We start from the raw sequence: 19,371 nt of genomic DNA, 5'->3' as shown, positions 1-19,371 counted from the left end.
TCTAATAAATGTCCCCTTTTATCAAGTGCTATTATAAAAGTAAACCTGTTAAAACATTCTCAAAAATATAAATAAACAAATTATTTTAATTAGATACAGATGGTCAAATACACTCTTAAAATCCAATTTTCTGCTAGCCAATTATTTTATTGTCAACTATTTAGACTCAACTTCTTTTATTTTCTTCTCTTCCATTTGCAATCATTACCTGAGAGGCTGCTTCATCTGCTTTATGATCAGACTTGTTTTCCTTTCCAGCAATTGCCATGTAGAAATACCTTCCTTTATTCCAGCAAGTTGCCTTTAGCATTCTAGTCTTTGCTTTCCCCAGATCATGGTAAGCATTCTCCTATTCTAAATAAGAGCTTTGGTTCAGACCTGTGTAAGTGTTGCTGAAAATTCAGATTCCAGAGAGGCTCTGTACATGCCCTGCCTTGTGTGTAAACTATGATTAATACTTTCAAGCCTTTACTCTTTCCACTTCAGAGGTAAAATTTAAATATAACACAGAAAATGGTATGCTGATTATGGTTTGGGACATCACAGAAACATAATTTCAATTGTTCTTTTCCTAAATTGTAAGTGCAATATAATGATACTTTTTGTACTTATTACTAGAGAAGTGATTTTATCATGGGATGATTAAATAACTGAATGATCGTATGGGATGATCATATAACTGAAAAGGCTTTCTTTTGCCCAAGCTGCTGTGGATGGCACACTGAAGTCATGTAAAGTAAATGCTCTGATGCCATCAGCCTAAAGGCACTAAGGGAATGGTCAGGCTTCAGTCCACAGGTTCAGGCTGACATGACAGCTGTTGTGTACCATGCAAGGTTTCCCCAGGAAGAAGGGCAAACATTGTTATCCATCATGCCTCTCTATACAGACACATGCAACTCTCTCACCCTCCACTCCTCACCACCATTTCAGTGAAGCCAGTGTGTAATCCTGACTACACAGAGGTGGAGGGATATGGCACAGTGTTTCATGCAGTTTCAAACATGCAGACTGTTTTCAGTACAATTGCTTGGCTTCTTTTTTTGCCTTAAATAGCTATACATTTTCTCATTGTATTAATTCCTTCAAGAGTGCTGTCTTTCTAAATTGGTTTCTCTTTAAAATACTAATTCAGTATGATAACCTCAGATTTACACCAAGGTAACTTAATACAATGTTTTTGCTAGTCAGTATACAGATTTGGTGACTATGTCTCATCTGCAGACAAGCAGTTCCTCCATATCGATTTTCTGGGGAAATACTTTTTTTGTACCTCTTATTCCTTCTTTTTATTACAACACAGATTTCCTTGGATGTTTTTTCATCTTTTTCTTTTTGCCAGCTCAACTGTTTTTCTTTGCTATAGCACTGAATACATATTTCAAAATTGCTTTCATTGACGTGTCTGCTGGATCTGCTGCTTACACAAATACAGGTTATTTATTACCTTCCTGCATTGAACTGGACAATCCCCTGAGTTACAATACATGTTTTTTTTTTTTAAATGATGCCTATGAAGTGTCTTTCAACCAAAGTGTTTGAAGATCTGTCTAAATGTTGATCAACTGACACAGAAGTTGACATAAAACAAAAAAACAAAAACCTACACAATAACAAACAAACAAAACCTCACTTAAGAGTGGTGTGACTTCTATTACAGTAATTTACAAACTAAGTATTCCACCGGATCTTTCAGGATTCTGTTGTTGTTGTTTCACATAACATGATACCTAAAGTTTTTAAAGTGAAAAAGAAAAGATAGAAGGAAGATAGAACCCTGCCTGCTTGCCTTGTCTTCTTGACATACCTCAGAAGGTACATGCTTGCTTTTAAAAGAAAACAGTAGGCTCAGTGCTAAAAATCCCAAATAAAAAAAGGAATCTCCACGAAGCATTGTATCAGATGCATAAATCCCAAAGAGAGGCAGACACATTCCTGTCCTCACCACTTCCTACAGTCTGGTTACACAGCTTTTCAGCTGGATGTGTCTTGCATGGATGTGTTAGTTATTCATCTTTCTTGCACTGCATAGAGTCAGCATGACAGTCTCCTTACAGACCAAACCCCTAACTGAGGGACACAATGACACTGCATACTGTTGCACTAACGACCTTTTGAGACTTTATCATTTAATATTATTTTACACAACTGCATTCTGCATTTGTCAGCAAGATAATTTACTAAGGGTCTCTAACTTTGAAGTCAGTGCCCAGCTTTTTTATCATTTCAGCTGCCAATGCTTTAAGTGATGTAAATATTAACATGAACTGCTACAGTAAAGGAAAGCCAGAAAGGCAATGGATTCTTCAGCCTTTTTCTGATAATTTTTTGCAGTTCTGAGGGAGATTGCAATTTCAAGTCCTAGGCAGAGGCAAAGCCTATACCACACACAACCTATTGCTTCCTCAGCCAGCAAACAGAGAGATGAACAAGTTATTGGGAAGAAGCAATGCTATCGAGCTCTTTAGACCAAATCTCTAGTATATATTTCACAATATATATCTTCTTCTTTGTTCATATTGCCTCTCTTATCATTAAGAGCAGTACTGAGTCTGAAAGCCTGGCAATACACAGACACTTACACAAAAAGAAACCACCCTCCTCAACAACTAACACCATAGTATCTGCTAAAATCTCTAAGTTCATGAAACAGACCTTCTTGATTATCCCCTTTTTAATTCCACACGATAGTTTGCCTTTGCAAAGAAAAGGTAGAGACTTGACCCCAAGTGTTTTTACTTTTACTGAACTCTGATTATTTTTTTCCTATTCAGTTCAAATATAGAAGCAGATGGAGTCCAACGTTCAAGTCCTTTGGAGCCTAGAAGGCCAGATCTGTAAAATGGAACTAACAGTAACTTCATGTGTGCTTTGATTTCAGATTTTTCAGCAGAAGTTATAAACTGCATGTACATATAAGCACTACAAATATCCATAAAACAATGAATAGTTTCATCAGCTCATAAGGTAAAGGAAAAACAGAAAACAAAAGTGCTGTAAACAGTTAAGCAGTGTTGTAAATGAGCACAGGAAATGTAAAGTACTCGCTGGCATTTAATCCTGTAATCATTGAAATGCTTTGAGACTGGGAATGTCTTCTGAACAATTTTTTAAATCTTAAATGTCATGATGAAAAAACAGAGAACGCAAATATTGTGATTTTACTGGGAGCACTACATTGGTTAGCACTGGTAACAATAATGAATATTAAGACAAGAGGAGGAAAAATGTTGCATTTATGTGCATGGATTAAATACATCATTAAGCATTAAATTGATTTATTTTTAATTACAATTTTCAACAAATTTACCAGCCACTTACAGGTAAGATAAATCAAACTATATGTGACTTACCTTTAAAGTGGACAGAGACTTATTCCCACTCAGGAATTTCCTTTAAGAATTATTGCATATTGTGTCTTCCAGGGGGCTTAGAAATCAAAAATACTGCAGTGTGTTAAGGCAGCAAACATTTTGGTGCCAAAGGATGCATTCAAAAACTATTCTAAAGAACATTCTGATATAGACCTTTAATTTAGCTTAGCATTCAATCTGTAGGAAGCCCAAATGCTTTTGCATTAACACACAATTGCTATTTACAAAGAAGGGATCAAACTATAATATGTTAAGGACATTTTTTCTTTAGCATTTTATATCCAGAAATCACACCTGAAACGCACCATCAATTTTTTTTTTTTATATTAATGCTACTGAAGTAACAGATAACAAAACACTCTGATGTCAAAAGTCATTTCATTTTTCCATCAAGAAGAATGAGGCCATCTCTAAACATATTAAAATATTATTCACTTTGACAATAAAACTAGTTCCAAGACATGAACTATTGCTGTATTAGAGAAGGGAGGCAATCAGTATTTTTCATCTTCTAAGAATCTCTATAATACAAAAACTCCATCATGTCTAATGGAATCGGTAAGTACCTGGAAGGCAAATGTCTTTTCTTATTTCCAGTGTGAAATCTGGTTTGAAACAAGCACTTATAGTTAATTCACTTCTCTAATACCCAGAAAAGTTTGAACAGTAATGAATGAATATTATCAACATCGTTTTTTGAAATGACATTATTTTTTCATTATTATTCCATGGTGTATTGTTGTACTACTGAAGACTCCTAAAGGGATGCATATGTGGCTACACTTAATACTCAATAGTACTTTGAATGGTAGTATTACCAGATTTCTACCTAAAGCAGACAGTTTATCAAAATTGTTAACTGTTATAAACCAGTTGCTATTATATTTTTTTTCTGCTAATCTAAAATACCAGTTATTAGGGTTATTACAGTCTATAACACTAATGACAACATTTGTGCTAAATATATTGCATTCTACATAGGTATTTTTAAATGTGCCTCATGTCAGATACCAAATCAAGCAATATGGGTGTTAAAAATACAATTCCATGCATTTCATTATGAAAAGCTTCATTTTGACTGAGTGGTAATCATCACTCATGAATTTAATGAAACATATGCTTAAAAAAGAAATGCACAGGAATGATGAGTAAATTTTTAAAATTAGTTTTTATGTAAAAATCAAGAACTTCAATATTTTAGCTGTGACAAGTTGTACAAAAGATCCTTTCTCTGACAATATTTAAGTTGCTGTTGCTGTATACCAGCCATAATAGTTCAGTGATCATCACAGAGGCTATTATAGTTTTGTACTTAGTGTAGTGTATCTAATCGCTCTAACTTTATGCATCAAGAGACTGGGTTATTGTGATGAAACACCTCCTTGCTGGGGAAAGACAAAGTTCTCCATGAATTTGGGACAGTTACTTAATTTTTACTTACCTCTAACTCAGTCAAAATATCCCCTTGGAAACATTTACTTTCTTCTTCACTGAGGAGCGACATATGAATCCAACGAATTCACCCTTCCTTTGATCCTAATAAAACACTGCTTTGTCACATATCCAGTAGAGTTGAGTTCCATACCTAAGACAGAAGCAAGCCTACATGAGACTTTTGCATTGTATTGCTTTCACAAGCAGTGGAATATAGCTAAAGGCCTTAGTTCTCTCACACTGTAGTACTTAAGTCCTTCATAAGATAGGGAAAAATACTATCCTGATTTAATTTACAGAAATTGTTACAATTTAAGTTTACCATCAGTTTTATCACCAACATTAATTACTTAAGTCCCTGTGACTTTGGGAATGATAATTGCAAGTAGGTTGCATTTCACACATTTAATGGGGATTAGAACATGAAACATATTGAGATTAGAGAACAGGAAGCTGAATCCTTCTGCCAACACTGAACCACAGCATACATACATCTTCAGGTTGATCTATGAAAAAGAGTCTTGTTCAGGGCCTTTCAGTTCCATTTTTATTATCTTTATGGCTAGCAACTTTCTGTCGCCATTACTAAAGCAACCAATTCATTGCCACCTAGAAATAAATGTCATAGTACCTAAATATCTACAGCTCCCTGAAGATCATGAGTGCAACCAACTCGTGATCTTGAAACAGCTTCCTTTTTACCATCAACCAGAGCTGTATTTGAAAGGACATAAATACACATGTGCTTCAATGTCCTCGTCAAAGCCTCTAAGCTATCTAGCCACTTTTTTTTTTTTTTTTTTTTACAACTTGGGCTTTTAAAAACAGTGCAATATTTTTGAAAACATGGGTGTAAATTAATCATTTTTATGGTGTATTGAATCATGATTTTCTTTAATTTAAAATTGCTACTTTCTTTGTTTGATGCATATCATTTTGCAAATATGCTTTGGTTAATGGGACTTTACAAAGTGAAAAATTAATGATCAGATTTGTTATTTAAAGACCAATAGCTAATGTCTCTTTTCTGTGTGAAAATATAAGCACAAAAGCACAGCATTCAGACTAAACTCTTAGTTACTATGGTGATATCATGAAGCATGGTAGAAAATGTTATTTTAAAGCATTCTTCTATTTCCTATTCAAACAGTTAGTACAAAGTATTCTCAAGTATATTTAGTTAATAGCAGATCAATGGCTTTGTTCCTCTCCTGCCAGGCAAACTATAGACAAAAAGGAATCATACTGCTTAACAATATTGCTATGGGAGACTGGATTAAAATAATCAATATGGCTTTTAACGCTTGCTTTTTGTTTTAAATAAAACTTTCAAATTCCAATTCTTGGATTGTCTCCTGCCAGTAATTGTATTGGATTACATTATAACTATTATTTCCCATAGAAACTAGTTGTTGTAACTAAGAATTACTGCCCTACATCAGATGCATGTCCATCTTCTCCGACATCCTGTTTCTTTCAGAGTGCCTAATCATACATGCCCTACCCAAAAAAAAATAAAAAAGAAAACCCAGGAGAAAAAAGTTATTGTGATAGCCTCTAAGTCTATGCTATATAGGGCTAGCAAAAACATTAAGTATGGTTCCAATACGAGAAAGATGTTGTGTAACTCACCATGGAGCTGTCAGATTAGCCTTAACTCCCAGTTATTTTAACTACAGAGATAATCTCAGGTAGAAATCCAGTGTCTAAATCACATAAGACCTGTTGGAATTATAACTCAAACAGTAAACACAATGAAGGGCTTATTCCTTTTAAAATCAACATGAAATGTTGATTTGATTGAAATCAAATGAAACAGTACACTTCACATAGAATCATAGAATCATAGAATATCCTGAGTTGGAAGGGACCCTTAAGGATCATCAAGTCCAACTCTTGACACCGCACAGGTCTACCCAAAAGTTCAGACCATGTGCCTAAGTTCACAGTCCAATCTCTTCTTAAATTCAGACAGGCTCGGTGCAGTGACCACTTCCCTGGGGAGCCTGTTCCAGTGTGCAACCACCCTCTCTGTGAAGAACCCCCTCCTGACGTCCAGCCTAAATTTCCCCTGCCTCAGCTTAACCCCGTTCCCGCGGGTCCTGTCACTGGTGTTAATGGAGAAAAGGTCTCCTGCCTCTCGACACCCCCTTACGAGGAAGTTGTAGACTGTGATGAGGTCTCCCCTCAGCCTCCTCTTCTCCAGGCTGAACAGGCCCAGTGACCTCAGCCATTCCTCGTACGTCTTCCCCTCAAGGCCTTTCACCATCTTCGTAGCCCTCCTCTCAAAATAATCAAGTAAATTAAAATTGTTGTTATATATACACGTTTATTGTGACTAGCATGGCACTGCAAGTTTGCATTAATTCTGAACAATGAAACGTATTGGCTATAGTCACAGGTATGGTAAGAGACCACAGTTTCATCAGTGAAAAAAAAAATAAATCTGGTGTATATTCCCTAAGGACCTATTCTTCCTAATACTACCACTATCTACAAAGCAAGTATCTCATTGCTGCGTGGTGATAGTACTGCCTTATCCTGCATTATCTGACTGAAGTGACAACACTACTAAACTGTTCAGTGTTCAAGTAACCATCTCCTATTAAACCTTTCAAGGAACAGGGCACTGATTTATGAAAGGAAACTAGCCACCTAAACTTGACAGGTATTAATTCTCACTATATGAGTTACATATTCAACTATATATATAGGTAGAAAGAGATTAAGAAAGTAGCAAAGCATGGCACTTAGAGTAATGCATCATTATAGAGTATCATGTTGATTACTAGTAAAAACAAACCTAACAATTTAAAAGCAATTTTCATAACTTCAGTTCATGTGTGACACCAGGAAAGCTTGCTATTCAGAAAACTAGAACAAATTATTCTTGCCAACATAAAATAGAAAAAAATAAAAATTCCCAAAGAAGGTTAATTTTTCAATAACATTATTGCATGCATGGTAGTTCTTACATTACCAATTGACTATCCTCTCTTTTAGGTTTTGAAATGCCACTTAAGGCCTCTCTTGCAAGATGCATGAATAAAAAGCTTGCTGTATAACAAGTATGCTCTTTCAGTTATATATGCCCAAATCTTTGACAAGTGGTCTGGAAAGAGTACAGGGATGCCATTCAGATGTGCAGGGAGGGGATCAGGAAAGCCAAGGCACAGGTGGAACTGAATTTGGCAAAGGATGGAAAGAACAACAAGAAGGGATTTTATAGGTAAATGTACCTAGTCAGAAAAGAAAGGCTGAGAGTAGGTGTACCTCCTCTGACAGATGAGAAGGGAAAAATAGTAACAACAGACATGGAGAAGGTGGAGGTAAGCTCTTTGCCTCCGCCTTCACTGCCAGTCAAGCTTCCCATGTTTCTTGTTTCCCTGAACTTCAAGGCTGGGGCTGGGGGAGCAAAGCCCCTCCCACTATAAGCAAAGAGCAGGTTGGAGACCACCTGAAGTTTATGGGGCCCGATGCCATGCATCCCAGGGTCCTGAGGGAACTGGGTGATGGAGTTACCAAGTCTCTCTGCATCATATTTGAAAAGTCATGGCAGTCAGGTGAAGTACCTGGTGACTGGAAAAAGGGAAACATCACTCCCATTTGTAAAAAGGGTAGCAAGGAGGATTCAGAGAACTACTGTCTGGTGAGCCTCACCTTTGTGCCTGGAAAGACCATGGAACAAATCCTCTTAGAAGCAACATTAGAAGCAACATGCCTCGTATGTGCCTTAAGGCAGAAGGATGTGATCTGAGACAGACAGTACAGTTTCACCAAGGGCAAACTGTGCTTGACCAATCTGGTGGCCTTCTTTGAAGTCACCTGTAATTTTGGGGATATCTCTATCTGCAGTTGAAAAAGTGGCCATAATTTTAAGGTTTTTCATAGATAGACAGACATATATCTAGAGAAAGAAAACAGCTGAAGATTAATCACTGAAATGTACCAGTTATAGGAGACAAACTTACTGATGACTTCCAATCAAATGATATTTGCCAAGAAAACAAAAAAGGAAAAGAAAAAAAAAAAAAAAAAGAAAAAGAAAAAAAAATCTTGTCATTTTTGAAACACATCATTTTACAACGAAATTTTATGTATATTTATGTGTTTACACACACATGCTAGAAACTATGTTTGCTTTCATGAGTCAGGAGACCAATGTTAACTTTCTTTACTCTGAGCAAGACCAAAAAGGGCTAGGACTTGGTGCTCCACCCTGACTGAACACTATGCCTTTGAACCACACAAAGAGCAATAGCAGCACCTTGGCCTCAAACCCTACTGTAGGCAAGCCCAAGATTTCCCAGTTTCCTCTGCTTGGCCAAAAAAAGGCTGCAATAGAAATGCAACAGATCTTTTCAGGTTCAGGAAACCTTTTTTTTCTCTTCCTTACTATCTAGAGGGAAAATAAATCTTTGTTTGCTTCCAAATTCAGCCTCCTTGAGCTATACCTGAAGCAACCACCATGTTTGGAAAAGAGTGAAAAGTATTGAATAATCTATCACGTGACCCAAGATTAAGGTCATTTGAACATCTCACGTATTAGAGATGAGGTGCCTCTTATTTAAAAATTATTCCTCTAATTTATATTTTCTAAAAATGATCTGGTTTCAGAGACTGGCCCTGTTACTTTTGTTCATATTAAAGCTTGATTTTGCAAATTACTGAAGACTACACAAGGCTAGACACGTCATGTGCTTAATTTTCAACATATAGCTAGCAGTAGTGATTTAAATGTCATTACTGATAAATATGGTTTTGTGTGCCCTTCTGTCTTAAGTCAAAGATCATCTAGCAGCCCTGATGGCTACAGAAAAAAATAAAATAAAATAAAAAATCCACTTAACCATTTCTGGACTGAGACCTTTAATTTGAAAACAATATCAGAATTGTTTTCTGTCAAGTATGCTACCAAATTACTTCATTTTTATTTTTGTTAGATGAATGGACAAACATACTGAAATTATTAGACAAGTTGTTATTTTCTGCAAGAATATTCACAATGCTCTGCTGATTTACATTATGATGTTCTTAAAAAGCTGGAGTAAACTGTTCATAGCCTCATTTTCTAACTAGTCTTTCTTGGCTTCTTGGGAAACAGTGCTGCACAGGTATTCTTTATAGGCAACAGATTAAAAACTAAGGATAAAGTTTGTCAATGTTTAAATATCTGTTGTTTTACTTGTGAGGAAGAACAGACACAGTGTAAGAAAGAATACCCTCAATGCATTTAAGCATTTAAGCATTTAATTCTACAAGATTCTCTTTATAGACTCCTATTTAGATTTACTTAATTTTTGGTAAAACATTTGCTTACAGGATATTCCGCAGACTATTTTTTCACTAAAATTTGCTTGGAGGAAAGAAAAAAAAAAAAAAAAAGCAGTCATTATGCTGACTAGTGAAGACAATTTCATTAATAATTTTCTTTTTTAAATTAATATCAAGCACACATATAAGCATCCTGACAATACTGGCCACAGTGATGGTTTGAAGAAGCCTATAGCAGCTAATCTTCCAAAAAAAAATAAAGAAAGAACTTTATGATTGATACCTTCCCTTGGCCTACAGAAACAGATCATTATGATTTGGCATTTCATATATCACTACAGACATCAAGGAATAACAATATTTTGCTGGAATGTATACATACATGGCTGTACATTCATGTAGTGGTACATGTCGCCAGGCTTTTCACATCTTGTCAGTTATCACTATAACCTCTGTCAGAACAAACCACACAACTTTAACAATGAATGATACAACCAGGTATAGCAAATTCCATTTTCTCATCCTCTATCAAAGTTCTGATTTGTTAAATGTTTGTGTGTGTGTGTGTGTATATATATATGTGCCGATATTATATACATACACACAGGTAGCACTAAAACTATGAAGTCAACTTTATTCAGATATTTGATGTATGCTATGCCAGGAAGCATTATGGGAGAAAGAAACACGAGACTTAAGACAAAACTGAGGAGTGAGATGAAGGGTCACGAACACCAAAAATATACAAGCATTCTTTTACTAGAGATTACAAGCACCTTGCTGTAAGGAAACTGAATTTGTGCTCTAAACTCTACATGATATGTATCTACCTCCTGTGGTTCTGCTATAAAAGTATCCATAAAATGATGAAATTTGGATACAGGAGGTTGATTTGCCTTTTTCTAGAAAGCGCCATAGAAAAGAGTTATATATTGTTTGGGTAGATTTATCCTGTTTTATATTGAGAAGGATGCTATTTTTTACTGTTATGTAACCAGTGGAGCTTTGGAAATTAGTAGGCACAGGTCATGATGCTTTAAGCAATGGTTCAAATAAAACAAAATTAGTTTTTCTGCTAGGGTATGACCATGTGTTACTTATAACAGGCCTCACAAACAGAGAAATCAGCCCTTATGAGGAAAAGCTGAAACATTCTACCAGCCAAGCCATTTAAATTCTAAACATTTACTAGAAGACATAAAGGTCAGATATGTACCAGTATCTCTAGACACATTGATATGTTATCTCCTTCTCTGAAGGAAAAGAATTATCAGAGAGAGATTGTAGATGAGAATCGGAAATTAAATGCAGACACTTCTAGAAACTGTATCAGGTGAAATCCTGCCCATGGGATGGTATCTTCCCAACCTCAAGTTCCAAAATATCTGCTGCTCAAAGGGAAATACTCAAAATAAGGCAAAAATCATACTATTCTTGCTGAGCATCCTCTTATTTTTAAGATGCCAATTATGTGATCTGTTAGGTTCACAAAAATATTTTGGGATATGAGTAATAACGAGTCAACAGTCAGGGAGTAAGGATGCTAAAAGTTCATCAGAAACAGTGACTCTGATAGTGGATGGATAATTGGGATTCCACTGGTTGTTGTTTTTTTGTTGTTGTTTTGTTTTGTTTTGGTGGTGGTGGTAGTTGTTTTTGTTGTTGTTTGGTTGACTGGTTGTTGGTGCTTTTTTCCTTTTTAAAAAATATACAGAATGCTGTCTTACTTTGGAGTAATGAAAACCAAATGAAAACAGCACAGTTAATTTGATTCATTTCAGCCTATCTCCAAAGCTTTGTTTCTCCAATCTGTTCAGTTTCTGCTATTGGTTAGAGTTGATCTCCCTCCTAAATAACCTTTTTGGAGGGATAAATCTATTTATAAATGGGAAACAAATCAAGCAGGCAGGCAAAGTAGTGTTTCTGTGATTGCTGAGCTGTGACAAAGTTTTTTATCTAGGAAAGAGAAAAGGACTACGATAAACTCATTTTAAAATGCCTACAGTTTTTGGTGCAAACACCAAATTAAGAGAGAGATATCCACTAGCCCTGGCACAGGTTTGGCTTGATAATGACTGGCTAACACAGGAGTGGAACACTAACAGGGAGAATGATGTAGCCCATAATAACCTATGTTTAATAGTAAAAACATTTGTGTAGAAGCAAAACATAACAAAATAACCCAGGGTTCTGGTTCTTCTTCAGAACCTGCTAATCTGCTAGATTCAGCCACACAGTAAGAAGACGGTAACTTTAAATATTGTTAGCAAATCTGAAAACACGTAGAATCCCAGAATCATTAAGGTTGGAAAAGACTCTAGGATCACCTGGTCCAACCATCACCCTACTACCAATGTCACCCTCTAAACCATGTCCCCAAGCACCATGTTCAACCCTTCCTTGAACACCCCCAGAGACAGTGACTTCACTACATCCCTGAGCAACCCACTCCAATGCATGACTACTCCTTCTGAGAAGAAAAGGCTCCTAATTTCCAACCTAAACCTCCGCTGCTGCAACTTGAGGCCATTTGCTCTAGTCCTTTTGCTAGTTACCCATGAGAAGAGGCCAACCCCCAGCTCCCCACAACTTCTTTTCAGGTAGTTGTAGAGAGCAATAAGGTTTTAGGGGTGAAGGACTGGAGATAATACAAATAGAGAAATTTGAATTTCATGATTCAGTCACTGCAGGTCTTAAAATCATGTCTAAGTTAAACTGCAAGGAGGATGAGACCTACATTTTAGCAATTAGCACAAACAAAAGAAATTAATTTGACTGATTTTCTTTTCCAGCCACTTCATCAGAACTTCACAAAATAACTTCTTTAAGGTAATTTGAGCTGACCTTGGTTTGCATTGGTTCAAAGTTTGAAAATCCAAAAACCTAACCCCATAATCATGTCTGATTTTACCAGAAAAATTAAAAGCCCAGTAATTAGGGCAGACAGTTGTATAGGGAAATGCTAGTTCCAGGGTTCTGCTATTCCATTTCAATACGAACTATAACCTAATCTTCTCATAACCCTCATGAATTCCCTAAGCAAAGGAACATGAATTATTCTTACATAAATTGCAGTCAGGCTCTCCTCCTTGAGATGTTCCATCCCACAAATAAATAATTATTATTTAGGCAGTAATCCAAATAATGGTCTCACTAGAGAGAAGCGAATACTAAAATCCTTGCCCAGTGAAAAAGGGGAGTAAAAAGGAAGACAGGGGACAACATTTGTTGGTTTCTCAGCACTGCTAAGAAAAAAAGCCTTGAACACCCTTAATGAAAACAGAATCTTTGGCTCTGTGCACAGCTGTTGTTCAGATGAGTTCTTCAATTTTTTTCAAAAGTTTGATGAATTTTTGGAAAATCTTGGCATAATATCTGATCTTTGACTTAAAATGCTTTCTGAAGGTTTTAAAAGGGAAAAAATGAAAAATGATCTTTTTTTTAATTTTTTTTTTATTTTTGGGGGGAGAGGGGAAGGTTCTCTGAGAATAACTTTTATTGTTTTGCCAGGTCTGTCTGTCATTTGGAAAACTCAATTTTAAATGAGTAAAGTGACAAAATTGTAAAGAATTGTAACATTTCCAGGTCAATATTTAAATATCATTTATATCACATATAATTTCAATAGAAGTTAAATAGAGAGTATTTTCAAGTGGTTCATATATAAATATACAGAAAAGTAAAGCAAGCTGATATTTTAACAATTTAAAATACTTGTGTGTGTGATTACTAAGAACAGGAGGTATGGCATATGAAAGTCTATATTGTGATTTTTAAACTGATTAAATCCTTTTAGTATAAGAGAAACAATGCTAATTTTCAGAGACCTAGACTTCTGAGGATTTGATCATACTTCACAGAGAAAATATTTTTTTTACATTTAAATGCTCACTTTCCACTTTTCTTCTATAGGAAAAAAAAAAAAAAAGTTCAAAGAAAATATTTGAGCTGTTCCTTCATAATCTCTATTCGTACATAAGTTCTTTGAACCTAAGCTATTGTGTCTGGGTCTCACCCAGTGGAGCTTTTAAGTTATTTGATCTGGAACTATTTGGTTTTGTGCCTCATGGACCAAGCCCTCTGGACTCATCTGACCTTAAAAAAATTGCTGTTGACTCAGACATCCTTAATTCGTCTGTCAAATCTAGCAGTAGTTTGACTGAAGTTAAAGTTAAATCATCCTTTACCTAAGACAGCTTGCTGGAATCCATGTGGTCTAATTGAGGCACCTTTTTAATAAGAAAGACCCTTCACTAAGCTCTTCTTAACAAACACAAGTAAAATGCATCATAAACATGAAAATCCTTGCATGTTGTCAGACAAATTTATGCAGGCATTTTAAAAACCATGAGACAATGTGTTCATAGATAGCTACATTAATAAGGGCTAATACAACTCAAATTTGCCATTTCCAAGTAGTTATTTCTGAGACATTTCATGGAAAAAAAATCTGATCATAATGTATACAAGATGACATACTCTTCTCACGTCAACAGAACACAAAAACAACTAAATAGGCATGACCAAATTTTTAAGTTTCATGTAACTGGAAGTGATTTACTAGAGGGTCAAGGATATTTGCTTTTCCACCCATAGAAATACTGGCTAGTATAAAGCAACCCACTAAGTTTTGTGGTATTGCAGAAGCTTATACAGATTGAACTTGCAACAATCCCAAATGAGCTTGAATATGCAAAAAAACAACTATTACAAAAGGAAAACAGTGGTGAAAGGTTTGTTTATGAATTCTGTAAAGCATAGGGAGATGAATATGGTTCTCATTCTATCTGCAAGATGTGGTGGTAATGCTTGAAATAGGCTGTGAGGATTTTTACAGCAGACAATGATCAGGTACTGCACAATGGTCACATCTAAACAGCAGCCCGAGCAACAATCTTTATTGTGCCAGTCATATTCAGCCTTTCTGCCACTCATTTTTGGAAAGTGTGAACTGATGCTAAGCTTTTTGGATTAAAGGCATTATGGTAAATAATGAAAAAAAAAATAGAAATCAGTAATGCACAGTAATGGAGTGAAATGCCATTATATTGCAGAACTCAGTAAGCACCATGCATTCAAAATTGTTCTGACCTTAATGTCATACTCCTAAAACAAAGATTACAGGTCATGATTACATTACCGTCCTAGGAGCAATTCTGGAAAAAAAGAATAGCAGTCTGACTACTAGAATAGCATTTGAGACTGACTTGGAAGACTGTCTCACTGTAGGATTTAATATATTCTTTAGAGGTATAAACAAGTAGGTATTTGGAAAAAAATGTAAAGTGATGGTATTATTTGAGATGTTTACTGGAATAAGATACTCAAATCTACTCTCCACACATTTAAAATGATGTAACAAAATTTAAGAGAGCACTGCAAGAAGAACAAACTGCAAGAATGATTTAAAGGCTGGAAAATCTGTCTTACAGAAAGATTTAAGAGGTTCAATCTATTTAGCTCATCAAAGTCAAGCTTAAGGGATCTATAAGAAGAGACATGGAAAGAGGATATCGTACACCAGAGGGCTTTTCCACATAGTAGGCTAAGATACAACTGTATGCTTTGGCTGGAAGTCAAAGCTCAACAAATGCAAATCAGAAACAAGGTATGTTTTAAGCAGTAAGAATTACTAACTGGTTCTAACTGGTTGGGAAATTTAATGGGGGGGGGGGGGGAGGGGGTCTGGTTTCTCTCATATTTTAAATGTTTAAAATAAACCTAGATTTCTCCTTTTGTTTCCTAAAAATATGATCTGGCATCATTTGATGTTGAGCTGGAAGATTATGAGCTGTCTGAAGACAGCTCCAGATTTATATTGCTCCCTCATTGCTCCCTCTCTGGTACAGCAGGGGGGGACAGCTCGTGTCTAGTCTGTTCAGCATAGGGAGGGAAAGTTCTGGTCCATCTGCAAAATTCTGCTATAGCCACACTCGTTAAATGTCCCTGTGGGTTCAACCAGTGAATTGAGTCCTTTACTAGTTAATAATAAAAGTTCTTGGTGAACTTATCTGATCTTCTAGATGAGATGAATCTCCAGAATAAGCCTCCAGAAAATGCCTGTTTTTCACCGTTATTATTGCTACATATATAATCATGTTATTTAAAAAATGGAAAGCAACATGCGTGTAGGGTGAAGACTATTTTTTAGCCCAGATAATATTTTAACAGAATAAAATTCCACATTAATTAAGAAGCTTTACTGACAATATAGTTTAAATTGCCATGCACTTAGCGCACTGCTATATGCCTAGAATATTCCCTTTACAGTGCTCTTCTGGGTCCTAAGGTTGATAGTTTCAGATAGTTTCCAAAAGAGAGGAGGAAGGTTACAAAGCATCCTGAGGTCTTTGTTGGGAAGATTTTGATGTCCCTGGGCTCCTTCTGGGCTCACTTAAGTTTATTTGTGTATGTTTTTCTTGTCACAGTCTGCTTCCATCTTAGCAATGCTCAGCTAAAACATGAAAACTGCAAAAGATTTTTCACCTCCCCAGTGAACACAAAGGGCTTGGTTGCTTGTTATGCAGGGACCACCAAGGTCTGCCAGGCCATCCCCAGAGCCAGAGACAGCAGAGAAAGCAATGAATGATCAATTGCCCCCTTGACAATTGGTATGCCAGCCAAAACCCATCTACATGTAAGCTTAAATGGAGCCATGGCAAGCCAAGACAGCCATGAGAGCTGGTACTATCACATTGATTCAAATCCTGTTGCGACATACTAGGTAGTGGCAAAAACTGTTTTTACTGGACTACATTTGAAGGGACTATAGAATGACTACCTTAGCTGTAGACATCAACATTTCAATTGACTGAATCACCCATTGAAATTATCAACATCTGCAGATTTTGTAAGTTTAGGAGCAGATCACATCAAGCACTGTGTAGAAGAAAATGATATCATAAAGGATTGAACTTTTAGGTGCTTTTAGGACTCCTGCTGTTAGTCCTAGTTTGTAATGACCTGATAAAGAAGAAAGATGTTAGCTTGTCTTGCGCAACCTTCATAACGGTCTTGGTTGCTAAGTTTAGTTAAATACAGAAATACCTTCTCTTGTTATTTGTTATTGTTTTTGTTGCTGTTGTTTAAGCAATTTATCACATAATCTTCCATCTAATTTCCACTAATAACTACTTTTGGTTCCTGTAATAGAATGCATAAACCCCTTACCCAGAAAGTTGCTCACTATTCAATGTTACAGCTTTAGCTGATCACAATTAGTACTCAGTATGAGTCCTGAACTGCAAGGAGTCCTAAGATTCATAATTTTCATCACAGTTGGTATAACTGTAAATGCTATTATTCATATAGAAAAATTAGCCTTTAAAGGTTTGCAGCTGTATTACTACTTTCTGAAATTTAATCAGTGCTTCAATGCAAAACGTATTAGTGCTCTGAATGGCAGGGAACTTCCTATATCAATGGGGAACCTGAATGGAAAGTAGCTGCACAGAACTTCTACCAAAAGGAAATGTTAATTTACATTTAGATCTAAATACAGATTACTTCACATATTTCCCACAATAACAATTCACTTTTAGTATACTGCAAGTATACTAAATGTTTCTCCTTCCTTTGGATATTGTAGATTTTTTTTTATCTGAAAGTAAATAATAATCAGAATCCTTCATTAGCTGTTTTTGAGGACCGTATTCCTTTTCAGGTGATACAACTTCAGTCTTTCTGATAATCTTCTTCTTATGAACCTGGTATTTAATGCGTTTCATCTTGCCTTTTTTTTTTTTTTAATACAGGTACTCAAGTATCAGTAAATTAGAATTCAAAGCCAAGTACTAAAAAAAGATGTTTATTGGCAGTGTCTGCCATACTTAAAGAAAAAAAGAAGGAAGGAAGGAAGGAAGGAAGGAAGGAAGGAAGGAAGGAAGGAAGGAAGGAAGGAAGGAAGGAAGGAAGGAAGGAAGGAAGGAAGGAAGGAAGGAAGGAAGGAAGGAAGGAAGGAAGGAAGGAAGGAAGGAAGGAAGGAAGGAAGGAAGGAGAGAGCCTTATTATCATTATGCACCTCAGGCAGGATTTATATACTTAACTTGACCTGATAGCAACTGAAAGCTTTCAGGAGCTCTTTGAATTTGGCCCTGTAAAAGCAGCAATAAAAAATTGCAATGGAATATTAAAATGCATACAGTGAACATCAGAATTGCTCCTAATGTTTGTGTTAAAGACTTACATAGTTGAAGGTCACTTAGCACAAAAGTTTCCATTCACATTAAGTTCACAATCTTTGTAAGAAAAAAATGGGAATGAAGTTAACATAGGTAGAAAATCATGAGCATAATGGATAGGTAGGCCTCATACGAAAATCCATCACCAGCACAGTAGGTGAGAAGCAACTGTGGGGAACACACAAATGGGACAAGAGACTGTGGAGAGCAGTGACAGAAGCAGTATTTTCAAAAGAAAGCAAGCATTCTGCTTTGTAGCTGCACTACTACCAATGACATTTTTAACAACAACAACAAAAAAAAAACACATTAACATATTTCACAACTTTGGGTTCTGCTGTTATGTCATTGAACACTTCACAGGTCAGAAAAGGCTTCAGCTTTTTACTTTTACTACATAACATGCGTTTTTCATACGCTTCAGTTGGCATCCCACTTGCATTTTCAACATGGAGTTTAGAAGGTGGTATCCTTTGAGGGTAGATTTTACTCTCAGCAAGTAGAGTAGGTTTACGCACATATTCCAGAAAAGGCAGAGATTAAGATCATTAGTTTTTATGAGAGGGCAAGATTTTACTGAAAAGCATACTAATTCCTGGATACATACATCGTAACAGTGGACTAGAAAAGCATGAAAAAATATAAAAATATTTCACAGCACTGAGTGCTGACAACCAGCAGAGAGCTGCAATTCACCAGAACATACCTCTCTGCATGTGAAATTATCTTCAAGCTCAAGTATACAATTTACAGAGCAAAAGTTGAACATACACACGCACACATAGGGAGTCAGCTACTGCTTCACTTTCTTTTTATTTATTTTTTGCTTCCTGGTATCAGATATCAGTCCTGAACCTGTGGAACCTGACTGTTTAATTTTAAAAAGTTTTTCTTTCTTAATCCTAATATCAATGTGTTTGTGCACTATTTAGAGTGCTCCTCAGGAAAACTCAATAGTCAGGCTTTTTTACGAATAGTTCAAAGGGACATGGGTGCAAACCATTTTGCATTTCATTATTTCTTTACCTCATATATTGATTTGTCACAGAGGTGAGAAAACACCCTTCTGTGAAATAAACATTAGAAAGAAAAAAAAAAAACAACACTAT

The 19,371-nt window shown here is 35.9% G+C and overlaps 1 long non-coding RNA gene across 1 annotated transcript in view; it reads right to left on the bottom strand.

Moving 5' to 3' along the window:
• The window catches only part of LOC311436264, a 334,039-nt gene that overhangs the window by 41,554 nt on the left and 273,114 nt on the right, over nucleotides 1-19,371 (bottom strand). The window contains exon 11 of the long non-coding RNA XR_014692707.1: nucleotides 4,816-4,959. This is a non-coding gene — a long non-coding RNA (uncharacterized lncRNA). The remainder of the gene's footprint in view (nucleotides 1-4,815; nucleotides 4,960-19,371) is intronic.

This window comes from Aythya ferina (assembly GCF_964211825.1).
Source record: "Aythya ferina genome assembly, chromosome: 4".
Lineage (NCBI taxonomy): Eukaryota > Metazoa > Chordata > Aves > Anseriformes > Anatidae > Aythya > Aythya ferina.
Note: the sequence above shows the minus strand (reverse complement) of the source record. Positions and strands in the feature narration are given on the sequence as shown.